Genomic DNA, 13,583 nt, shown 5'->3' on the forward strand with positions numbered 1-13,583 from the left:
CCTCATGCACTCATGCTCTTCTGTACAGGCTGCTGTTTCAGAAGCCCTTGCTGTAATATTGGGTGGCAGAAATTCTGTCTCCTGTTTCTCTCTAAGCGGAGCCTCTTTAGCTTGGCTTACATGAGGAAAGGCAATGATGTTTGTGTCATTGGGCCTGATATTAGGAAATACAACTAAAAGTCATTTTAATGACCACTTCACAGTGGAAGGCCTTTGAATCAATGTGTTTTATTGTATACACAACTATTTTAAGTGTGCACATATCTATTTGAAGAGGGAACATTTTAAGGATTTAATATCTAAGTACACATCCAATGCAAGTTATTTATACTTTAATTATGTCTTTGTCAACACATTAGATATTTTTTGCACTGTGATCTTTTAAATTTAGCGGATATCTTGCGTTCTCCCTTCTCTGGGGAAAAATGCAAACATGGTATAATTGAAGGATAATCTTTAGTAAGCGTGAGGTTATCATGGCAGTTACTGATGAGTCTGAGGTGTTTTTAAGTAAACTACATTTCCCCAATTACATGAGGTGGTGAAAGAGCGTAGATTACTGAATCCTATCCCCAAATAAAACCCTAGGGATGCTGGAGTAGGCATAGAGGATTACTGCTCATCCAGCTTAGTTACCACTCAGCAATTAACAACCATTGCCCAGCATAACAAAATAGTCAGAAATGGAAGAGAAAAGAGACAACGTAAAGAGTATACAATTTTGTATCTGTCAGATTGGAAAAAAATATAAAACCAGATAAAAGACATATGGAAATGAAGAGAATAAATAAAATAAAATATATTTATATAAGGGAACACTATACAGCAATCAGATGCTATGACTAAATTTGTATATATCAACATGAATAAATCTCAAAAAAAATGTTGATTGAAATAGAATTAGAATTATGCATTACACCAAGGATACAAAAATGTTACAGCCAAGAAATATTTTGAAAAATATACAAACTTTTAAAGAAAATCTATAGAATCTGGACCAGAAGGACATATTTTAAATATTTTAGGGTAAGGGGACAGTAGAATTGGAAATATAGTATAAAGGGGAAAAATCAAGTAAAATAAAAGACCATCTCAGTCTAACCTGATAATATTACACCACACGAACTGCAGAGTGTATGAACAGCGTAGTATTGCACCGAGGTCCTTGAGGAAATTGTCCTCTTCTTTTAAAAAACATGAAAACTCTCCCCATTATGCAACGCTCTTTAGTTTACAAACCATTTTCACACCCTTTATGTCATATAAATTAATCTAAGGAAAATATGGTCAGATATTTAGGTTTGGTTTAAAAGAGCAGGGTCTAAATAGCATGGCTTCTGTTAGATCATATTTCTGAAAGACTATCACTAGGCCAGTAAAAAGCTTCTTGGAGAAATTTATTGAAAATAAGAAAAGTGGTCCTACAACGCAAATGCGTCAGGAGCCGCTGATGGTCATGAAAAGGGAGGTAACATGCTTCCTTTTTGTTATTGTCTAATTGGCCTTTCCTCTACAAGTATGCAGACACACAAGGATGCAGGGAAGTTTACACAGTCTTTTACTCAAATCTTCAGGTGTCCATCCTGTGGAGATAGCAGATTACAAACTCTATATCCTTTAGTTCTACCCTGGCCCAAGGGCAGCAGAAGCCTGCCGCTGTAAGCTTTCCTTCACCACTATTACTGAAGCACCTTGAGAAGACAGAAGTGCTTTGCCTGGTGAGCAATGGAGCAGCGTTCTTACCCAGCCCTTCTTGTCTCCTTAGACGTGAATCAAAGCTGGGGACTGTTTGAAGACCCAAAAACACAAACCTTAACCCACACTTGGCAAAACAAATTCCCTTCTTGTCTACTTTATAGTTATTCTTAATCATGTTATAAAGGATCCTGACTTTTTTCCCAGAGGTACCTTTTAGACATCCAGACTTAAAATTATCGTTAGCCTTCCACAATGTAACACTTCATTCGCTAAGTGATACTTAAGCATCTGTAATGGACAATTACATTAAGTGCCTGTCTATGACTTTGCTGACATAGTCTGTAACCTTACAAGGAAATACATGGACTGTTTATGGAAAGCATCTAGCTGCTTTACCCAGGTTTCACCCTTCAGGACTTGACTGTAACAATATTACTATCTTAAAAGCAATGCAAGCCTGAAGATTTTTCTCATAGTCTAAAGCAAACTGAATTCCAATAAGGTAGGTAGATGGGACCTGAGTTTCCTATTCTAAGGACTTAGCTACTCGTACTATTCAAATGTGCAAGAACCTCATTCCCAGGCCTTCCCAGAGTGTGCACATTGATCTCCTTGCCTCTCCCTCTTTGTCCACCTTCTCTCTTACTCCTTTTCTGTCCCATTGACCATAACTGACTCCATTCTCTTCCTTAAGTAAGTGGTTAAGGTCCAAGCTCCCTCTGGAATCTTTTAAATTGCCCAGTTTCCAATGTGTCTAGGAGGTGTTGCAAACCGACTATTGCAAAATTGCAAACCAAGATAAACATTTCATACTCTCTTAAAATATCTAAACTCAAGGATACCACAGACTGGGATGATGCCTTTCCTACTTTTCTACTTCATCACCCCAATCTCATTTGCCTAAAGAATTTATATTACTCTATTTACATTCCTCAATCTTATTTATTGAACTTATAACCCCAGCCTTATTACACTTAGAGAATATTTGCTTTCTACATGCTCTGGGGCATCTTACAAGTCTTTCCTTGATTGTCTGACAGTAAAGTGTGCCAAACCGAAACCTCCCTCCTAGTCTTCCAGCATCTCCCTTGGTTTCTGCAGAGGTTTTGTGATGTCATTTCACTGTTGCTGTTTGTGGGCTGCACGTCTGGATTTGAAGAGACATCTTTTATTTCCACTTATTTTTTTTTTCACATTGTCTACAGCTTGTTTACTTGTTTCCTTCAGTGTTTCAGGCACTCTGCCACGTACCTGAGATAAAGATATCTAAAACATGTGATCCAGGTACCCAATGAGTTCCTGTAACTTTTGATTCACGTATCATTTATGGTGAAGTTACATATTTTGCTTACCAAAATTTTGCATTTGCTTTTATGCCTGTTTACCAAAGGAGAATTCATCATGGTTTTCCTTTTATGAGAAACATGGACATAATATTTCTAAAGACGAAGTCGACTTAAGAATCAGTTCTCTCAAATCCATTTCCCAAATGACAATGACAAATATCTAATTGGCTTTAGGGTAACTGAAGAGAGAAGCCAGAAATAGCAGGAAGATGGATCAGGAATTACAGTTAACATCTTCTGCTTTGCCTTGTGGTTTCTCCATGTGAACTGAGGTTACCATCTTGCCAACTCCAAGTGCAAATTAATTTAGATTACAATTGACATTTAGGTTTGGAGAGGGAGAGGGAAAAAAAATCAATGGTATGTGAACACTGAAACCGTAAATAGTGACAAGTGGAAATCCCAAACCTCAAATGCTTTTGAAGCATGTTGTAAAACCTTGCAAAAACATATGCAAGAGTATAATGGATAAAATCATCGTGAAAGCTTGGCCTATAGGCCTTAAGCCACAGGGACCACGATGGGATTCTTTGTTATTGTTACTCTAATACTTCAATGTAATTCCTGGCATAGAAAAATATGCAAATGTTAAAAAAAGAAGAAAAACGCGCTTATTTTATTAGACTTAATTATAAGGGAGAACAAAAAACACTTGGAACTTTTTTTTAATGAATTCTTCTCATTCACCAAAACCAAGAGCCCAGAAATGCCTTCTAGCTTAAAAGTGCACTTTTTCCCTAAGATCAGGGAACGGATTTGATGAATGTTCTCAAGTTAATCACCCATATAGGACTTCTTGAACATTACTCTGACATTGAGTGCTGTCTGTGTAACTTAATGTTATAAAACCTGGAAGGCATATTTATAGCCCAATCCAGATGGACCAAAACATAGTACAATTATTCCTTCAAAAGTCGACCTTTGCATACAGATTAAAATGGATTGCTTCCAAGATTCAAATGGAGAAATGAAGTCAGTTCCCCAATCGTCGTGCATTCATTATGGCCCTATTGGACTTGGTTGTGGGCAGTGCTAATTAGTGACATGTCTGTGTTAAAAGTTGGACTCACAGCCTGATTTGCAAAGTGGCAGCAGGAAGAGATGTTATGAAACTAATTACAGCTATCAGAGATGGTGCTATTTTAAATAGACTGTGAATTAAATGGTTTCACAGAAGCAAATGAAAATGATTTTACTGTTGACAATGAACATTCCCATTCAAGGACAGGAATATCTGTATGTTTGGCCATTTCTAGATAAACCATGTTGTTCTATCTCCCTTGGAAAATCAGGAGTCGAGGATATAGAGAGGATTTTATGACCTCTTTTCCTTTTTCATAATTTTAAAATGAGCAAAGATATTAAAATGTACCTTAATCTTAGAGGACTCTGTTGTATTTATTTTGGGGTGTTTACAGAATACATATTGTTTTCTTTTCAATGTCTTTTCTGAGTATTACTAAATGCTATGAATTCTTTCCAAATGTCAAAAATATAACTTTTCACACTCTCATGAGAGAAACCATATCCCAGTACTTACAAAGGCATTGTTGAGGATCAGGGAGATTAAAAACTTCTCTCCTGCTCTCAGTTGATGTAGGGCAGATTGGCGATGCCAAATCAAGTTTTTTCTGGTGTTAGACTCTTTTATTGGGTCTAAAACCATTTTTTTCCCTGATGAATCTGACTATACTTCTAAAAGAGAAGACAGCATAATTGCTATGAAACCAATGATATTGGAATGTACAATAAATATTAATTCCATACATAAGTCAGAGGTCAGGTTGTACAATATTAATATAAGCAGACTTTTGATGGATATCAACTTGTTGAGGTGAGTATGTGAAATGGTCTTGTTTTCCAATGATCATTCCTCCACTGTGCTATATAGAATCACCTTTCATGCTATGTAGCAGCTGCTTTAACTTATTGACCGATTCCTTAACTTCTCAGCCACTTTAAGCTATTAGATCAGTCCTTCTTGGCCTTCAAGATCCATCCTGTTCATTTCAGAGAGTTTTTTTCATTCCGCATTCCAAGCTCTTCTGCTTTTCCCCAAACACAGACTAGTGTGGTGGTTATAGTCAACTGGAGGTAGGGACTGAACATAGACAAGCTATAAAGTGTCTCTGCTTTTTCCCTCTTCTAAAGATGAGTTCCATCATAGTAAGGGAAAGAGAATGCAAAGAAGAAGAAAGAGTTGGGTGTAGTTGGAGTGGTTTCCTTTGATAGTTGGGCCTGCTGTTCCAACACCTTGGTCTATGGTCATCTTGAGCCCTGAGGTGGTTCTAATGTATCCAGTGGAGGAGATGCCTAGGCTCCTGGCATTTTTCTACGCTTTGGCTGTCTTGTCTTCAAGTTACCTCCTTGATGGTGGCACCAGGACATATTCCTAAAATGTGTGCCTATGTCCTTCCATGTCCCAGAGGTCCAGAAAAATCTATAGCCCACAATCTCATCTACTCTAGTTGGCTAAATCAGGCCTGCAGCTATGTACAGATTCATCTTCCAGAACATGGACAAGTCAGAAAAGTCTGTGTCTGTGTGTGGCAGAGTTTGGGGGGGACAGGGTGGGGAGAGGGGAGAGTGGGGAGACAGGGGGAGTCCAGAATAGATGCTGAGTGTTACTGTGTCTGAGGCTCTTTTCCATTGATGTTCCCTCCACATGCCATCTCTCCTAGTTTTCTTCTCCCCTCCGCTGGGAAGGGGGTTCATCCAGTCTCAGCAGACATCTGATCAGAGAATGCAATGCCACTTTTCAGTTTTGCCAGTTCTCCACTCTTCACATGAGATTTTATGCCTCTTCCCCTCTCACCCTTGGCTTTAGGGTAAGGGAAAAAGCAAAACCCTTTTCCCTTTCCACAGAGGGCAGAGGCTAGCTTCTTCTTAGCAGCACTTTTAGAAGTGACTTTTTTTGTCACATTCTGTGGACCTATGGGGAAGCAGAAAGTTATTGAGGTTGATTCTTCCCACCCACACCTTTAGTGTTATGCAGAGAAAATTGGCTTTTATAACCTCTGAATTAGCCATACAGTAAATGAGAGTTAAGATTTTTAATATATTTTTAGCAATATAATTTTAATATTTTAAAAAATGAAATACAAGGAAGTTATGAAAATTTAGATTTAAGCATATTTCACTTTAAATTTATATCCTAAACTAATTCCGCAAGCATTTCTTAAGTTCCTGCTATGTCATAGTTTATTGGAAGATTCTAGAGACATGGAGATAATTAAGACATGACCATGTTCTCAAGAGGCTCAGAAGATAAAATTTAAAATATTGCATTCTTGTGAAAAAAATAACCAGTAAAGTTTTAAGGATGAATACTAAAGCACTTAAAACATTGCATAGCTGCAACATACACAAGTAACCGTTACCGCAGAGCTTCTCAAAGTTTAATATGAGTTTAAATTATCTGGTAGTTAGATTAAAATACAGATTCTGAATCAGTAATTCTGGGACAGGGCTTGTGATTCTATATTTCTAGCAATCTCCTCTCCTGCTCATCTGTTAAAGGTACTTTGAGTAGCAAGGGCTTAGAAAATCCTATGAATCACGTTTCTGAGATACATTGAAAGGTACCTGGGAATCTCAATCTAGGGTGAATGCTATTTCCATAACATCCGTCACCTACCATAAAGGAAAGGAATTCTGACAGTGTGTTATTTCAAGACTTTTCAATACTTATTAAAAAATGAACTACCATAAGCTTAAATGTAAAGAGAGGTTAAGTGATGTGCATATTGTCACAGAGTAAGCTGGCCAAAGTTTGAGGATTTGGCCTGACAACTGGAATGACGTAGCTATTCAATCGCAAATCTTGACTTTCACCCATTTAGGGGCTGTTAACTGAAGTGTAGAGAAGTGAACTGACTCCCCCATCTCAATGATGAATGGCCCCTGAGGTCAGATAACCATCCATCTGCTGCTGTGATGTCAGACACGTTTCCTTGTCTCTACAGTAACTTGATGAGGATGCCTGTAAATCAAAGTATTGGCATTTGGCCTCATGTGAGAGGCCACTTAGAGGAGTGCCTGAATCTCTTTTATTTTAGCTTTCAATTTTCTTAATCCTTCCCACCCCACAACTTCTTTCTGAGAACTAAAAGAATTTGGCCTCCCTGAGTATAGCCATTCTGATTAATTCACACTCATCCTTTTAGCATATGCATGAATCCCAGAAAGTCTAATGATTCTGTCCACATGGGAGTGAACATTACATCAGTTGCAGATCTAGTCCCTGCTGTTCATAGAGTCTAAAGTCCAAGTTCGTGGGTGTGTTTAGCCATTAAAGAATTTTACAATACAGAACAAAAAGGATGAAAACTCAATTGCTAGAATAATTTAAGAGCTCTTTACACTACTTGAACTAAATACCCTCATCTTGCAATGACAAGCTCTAGGGCGGTTAATTAAAACCTTCACCTTTTCAGTCTTGGACAGTATTTAATCCCAGAGGACTATTTTTTTTGCTGAAGGAATTAATTTTAAGGACTAGGGATAAGAAGGTAACAGAAGTCATATTATTGCTCAGTTTAAAAAATTAAATATAAATTTTTATGCCAAGAAGAAAATTTCAAAATAAATTAGTGACTTTAACTAAAGTGTAGAGCATACTCGTTAAGTTAAAGGAAAAAAAAAGGTTGATATAAGTGTGAGTTTTGAATATTTAGCCTCAATCCACCCCTAGAGTATATACTTCCCCCAAACTTTTATCCAGGAACAGATTCTTTATTGTTAGAACTTTTTTATGGGTCTGAAATGTACTCTATATGCTTAGTGAGCCTGAGTAGAACTTCCCTGATTGCCACTTTATGTAAACTATGTGAAGTTTCAACCACCAGTAAATCAAAATTCAATCCCTTTTTATAAGCGTCTGGACACTTCCATATTTCAACTTAGTTCAAATCAATCAGCTTTCTCAATGTTGTGCCTCTCTATAATTTCTAATACACTTAGCCTTCAACTGTGTCCTGGCTTTCATTTCTAGGACTGACCCTCCTACTCATTCTTATCTCTACTTTTCACTTAAGACTATTTTACAAAGCATATGGTTTGCAAAGTTTCATTCGTTAAAAAAACTCCACAAAACCAACTCTCCTAGATCCAGTATCAGAGCTATTTGTTTTTTAGAATAGATCATATTTTCCAAACAATTTTCTTTGTCTCTTTTGCTTTCATAGCACTTCTGTAACGAAGATAACATTATAATATGCAATTTACATTAAATATTCACACAGAAATGTTAAGAAATATGCAAAAGTTATATATACATAAATGCAAATTTGGAATTATGCTCACAGTTCCTAAATTTATACTCTGTCACACAGAATACTAAGACCTCAAAATAAGACACATATGACAGATTCCAAAAGGCAGTCAATACTATCATTTGGGGAGAACTGTTGGGTAAAGAAAAGAGAAAAAAGGTATATTGTTTGAACCATTCTGCTGAGAACTTGAGCATGCATCAGCAAGTTCAGAAGGTAGTTTGGAAAGTTTGAGATAAGCACTTGAATATTTGGAAATTAACTTATCAGTGCTTGCAAAGCATGGAGACTCATTTCAGAAAAGAGCTTAAAGGCATCTACCCACACAATTCCCATTGTCATCCTTAAAACAAACACCTGTGATTCAGATTCCCTTCAGATCAATACAACACACATTGTTAAGAGGTGTGGTTTTGGACTTACCTTATGAAACCAGACTTTTCACCTTTAATTACTAGAATTAATCTAAATTTCCAGACTGGAGTATAAAATCTCCACCTATCCTATAATATACAAATAAAAAAACTTCCAAGGCCATGCACCTGCCAGAATTTACTTTGATGATGAAGTGATAAAAGAGACAAAAGAATTTCTTGTGTTTCTTCTCTTGTACCTAATGAAGTAATAACAGTCATAGACACTAAGATATTAATCTTCTGAAAGAGTATTGTTCTGTTTTGTTTTTCATTCCATGGCTGAATTTTTGAGAATGTGAGACTTTCTGATAGTTATTCTTTTTTGTAAGGACTCTACTTTTCAAGGATTCTATTTTTTGATAGGCATGACAGGTAAAGAGGAACAAAATTTCCCACCCCAAAATGTGTTTCTTTAACTCGAGGATCATTTGGGAGCTGATTATTTTGAAGAATAAAAGGCTCATGAAGAAACTTGGAGCTTCCCCCTAACTATCTAGAAAAATTTAAGATAGAAGACCTGATCCAGGGAGGAGCTATCACCATAGATGGCAATAGTATAATACGAAATAAGTGTGGTAGACAGGGAGGAATCTAGCAAGACCCATTTGATCAAAGTCCTCTGTGTGTCCCATTGTCTCTAGATGGCCCAACAAACATCTGTTTACTAACCATTAACTCTTTTCATTTTCCTGTAAATTGTCTCCTTTCCCTTTGAAGGCCCAAACCCCTGTCCCCTTCTCCTTAGTCCAGAATGACATATATACCTCATTTTTGCCTGACTGTCTTTGAAATTTTTCATGCTTATGTGAATTCCCCATGTGCACGTATCAAACTTTGTTCAATTTTCTCCTGTTAACCTGCCTTATGTCGTTTTAATTATTGGACCGGCCATAAGAACCAATAGGGGAAAGAGGAAATTCTCCCCTGCCCCACAATGGAATCACATCCCTAAAGTACTTGAAAAGACTAAATACACCTCAATTTATACAATTATACAATACAATTTATAAAGCAGGTTTGTATGAGGGCTTGAATTGGGAGAAAAGATGGATTGAATGCTTTCCTCATTGTCCCTACTTTGAGGACGATCTGCCAACAAACCCCAGGACTTACATACCTGAGGAAGAAAAGGGCACTTTCATGCATTTTTAAGTCATTCTATTCATTCATTCATACACCTACTTATTTATATATTCTGTTGGTCATCATACACTGCTAGCTATTTTAATACTCTTAGTCATTAATCATCTTCTGTGTTCCAAGAACTCTGATGGGAACATGCAGAATGAGGCAAATTTAAATGAGAATATACAGTCACATAATAGCAAATCAACATTTTGAGAGCTCAAAGTACGGCATCATGGAGCAGATGACATTTTAAATGAATCTTGAGGCATACCTAAGCAAGTGACAGGCAGACAAAGGCGAGAGAATATTCAAAGGGAATAGCGTGATTGTAAATATGGAATTAAAGTGCAAATCCCAGTGTGAGAATTTGGAGAGTAGACCACTTATAGAGTTGAAGAAAAGCGTGGTAGGACAATAGCTGGAAGCAGTGTCAGGTGAAATTATGGAGAAGGGAGTAATAGTAAGTGATTCTTGATATCTTTCCTTTATTTTTTCTTCCCATTCACTTTCAACACCTCATTTTTTCCCTCCTTTCTAGATAAGTAGAAGGGATAGGTGGTAGCTGCAAGAGACAACATTGGCCCAGGGAGTGGGCCTTGTGACTGCTCTGGGAGAGTTTGGGAGGCATGTTGTATGAGTGTTTATGTCCCTATCACACCTAGGACTCTAAGGCACATCTGGGGACAGAAGCCATGCAAAATGGAGGCAGTCCCATCTGAATCAACATTTCTCAATATCTTTCCCTTTGACTTTTGGTTCATCATACAAAATCATCATGAGCACTAATCTTTTCATCTGAACTATGAGGATCACAATATCTTCTTTATCAACACAAAATTTGTTGGATCCTGTAATTTCTTGGATTTTCTTTAGAACTAAGTTCCATAATTCTATGACAATTTGCTCATATTCATTTCATCCTGAATAATGCATAGAAGCAACATTTCTAAAAAACTTAATCTGATCTAAGCTATATAATTCACTGCTGTAAGAAGGAGAAGTTGTCATAAAAATTTTCTAAAGATTTTGAAATGGGAAAAAAAGATCACTTGGTGACCTGTCCAGCAAATCCTTCTACGTCAACTCACCTTTCATTTTCTTTGAGCCTCTTAAAACTCTGTAAGTTATAGAACACTGATAGTAATGCAAACAATTTTCATCGATAGCAAGGCAAATAGTGCGGGTGGAGATTCAATTGATTATTGTCTTATGGACATTCACCAATGTACAAACTCATTTCAGCACTCATAATGGCCTATATAAGTATGTGTTTTTCAAATTCTCCTTTGAACTAGTTCTAATAGCCTGCTGTTTCCCACATTAATTAATTAGTTAAATAAAATCTTTGATATGGCTTCATTGTACACTTGTATAAGAGTCATAATTTTATTGTAAAAATATTCTTGAACAAAGATAAGGGACATTGCTTCTGGGTACACATCCTGTTGTCACAATTTACCAGATAGAGACAATGCAAATTTCCTTATACCCCATTCCTCTTGAGACTTACTGTGAATAAAGACCATAGGAGGATTAAATAAGAAGGGTTTATACAGTTTTCAACCAATAACATGAAAAACATGTGAATCATTAATGCACAGAATAAATACAGCCAAAGTTATTTGTTAAAAGTACAAGACACATCAACCAACCACTTCACTCAGTGATAGAATTCATGTATCTTAGTCTGTATCAAATTGTGGTTCAACATTTCCCTGTGTGCTTTCTTATTTTTCAAAGACAGCAATTTTCAGTAAACTGAAATTATATCTCTGAAAGGAGCTTTTATTGAAAACATTTCAAAATAAATTAATTGGCATGTTTTTTAGTTGACAAATTTCAGTCTTAAAATAAAAGAATAACTAAATTATAACTATATAAAAACAATAACTAATTGCTGAGAGAGAGAGAGGTGTAGAGAGAGAGAGAAAGAAAAGCAGAGAAGGGAAAGAGGGAGGGAAGGTAGAAGGGGGGAGGGAAGGAGGAAAGAAAGAAACAAAGAATGACTGTCTTGTTGCCCTATTTAATATATTCCTCTTCCTGAGGGGCAGTGGAGGAGAAAGAGAATATGAAATGCTAGGAGTCATATTGAATGATAACTAAGAAAACATTGTTTTGGATCTTTTCAGCCTTTAGATAACTAGCACCTGAGCAATTCCTACCCTTATCTGATTCATTAAAGAGAAGCTATTCATCATCAAAGCTGTTTCATTGTCTCCTCACCGCAACATATCACTTTGCTGGACCATCCCCAAATTTCTATCTGAGTGTTTTTGAGATTACAGATCAAAACTTTTTATTACTGAACCATAACCATTCCTTGGCTTGGTGCAGCATTGGCTTCTACCGCAATATTTTCTATCTAGATTAAAATAATTAACTTTTAACTGTTCAACATTCTGTTTTAAGACTGTGGAATATTTTGACATCTCTCACCAATTGGCATTTTTATGGTTTAATTTCTAGTAAAGCATTTTCTTCACCTACATTTTTTGTATGAGTCATTCTTACCTTTGTACCCTTGTACCTCGTAAAAAATCTTCACTCCACTCTCGACGACTTGCAATTTACATGTAATGATATGATGTATTCTTCCTTGTGAATCAGATTTTTGGAACATATTAAACAATTGTTAGCTCCTGAAAGAAACAGTCCTAAGTGTGATAACCCTGTTGGGAGAAACAAATGGCAGACCAACAACCCAGAATCTACTGCATTGTTCATAGGTATTGGATTGGAACACATTGAGAAGTTTGGCTAATTTTCATATTTGAACTTAACAGTTAGAGCAAGTGAAAATCCAAGTAAGGAATTTTTTAGTACAAGAAGTTAAAATTAAAGTTAGAGTTTTCAGTGAAAAAGTCCAGTAATTTAATGTTATTTACTATGACCATTTACACAAACTAAAGAAAGTATAACAGAAAATCTAAAATATTACTTTTTGCTTTGGTTTTCAGATATTTTTCTCATCACAAAAATATTAACCATACAATGTACAAAGTCTGGAAAATAGAAAAGTACTAAGAGAATAGTAAAATCACCAGTAATTCCACTCTTTGAATATAATTACCATTGTATATACATATGTACCACAATATTAATATTGTGCCTTATATCCTACAAAGATGTCTCATATACATACATATATATTTTATATTTTTAACCTGTTCTCAATGTTAATAATGCATCATAAACATTTTTTTCTTAGTAATAACCAAATCTGTGAAATGTAATTTTTTTTTTTTTTGTGAAGAAGATCAGCCCTGTACTAACATCCGTGCTAATCCTCCTCTTTTTGCTGAGGAAGACCGGTTCTGAGCTAACATCTGTTGCCAATCCTCCTCCTTTTTTTTTTTTCCCCAAAGCCCCAGTAGATAGTTGTATGTCATAGTTGTACATCCTTCTAGTTGCTGTATGTGGGAGGCAGCCTCAGCATGGCTGGAGAAGTGGTGCGTCGGTGCACGCCCAACATCCAAACCGGTGCAGCCAGTAGTGGAGCACGCGCACTTAACTGCTAAGCCACGGGGCCGGCCTGAAATGTAATTTTTAATGGCTGCATAGACTTTATCATACAGGTGATTCCACAGATATATTTTAATTCCCCTTTTTTGAATATGTACTTTTCCTCAATAATTAATTATTATAAATAATGCTTTGCTGAACATTTGTATCTATGTATATATCTATCTTTGATTGGTTCTATGTATTTTGTCAGCATTCAA

The sequence above is a fragment of the Diceros bicornis genome, chromosome 9 (assembly GCF_020826845.1).
Source record: "Diceros bicornis minor isolate mBicDic1 chromosome 9, mDicBic1.mat.cur, whole genome shotgun sequence".
NCBI classification, from domain to species: Eukaryota; Metazoa; Chordata; class Mammalia; order Perissodactyla; family Rhinocerotidae; genus Diceros; species Diceros bicornis.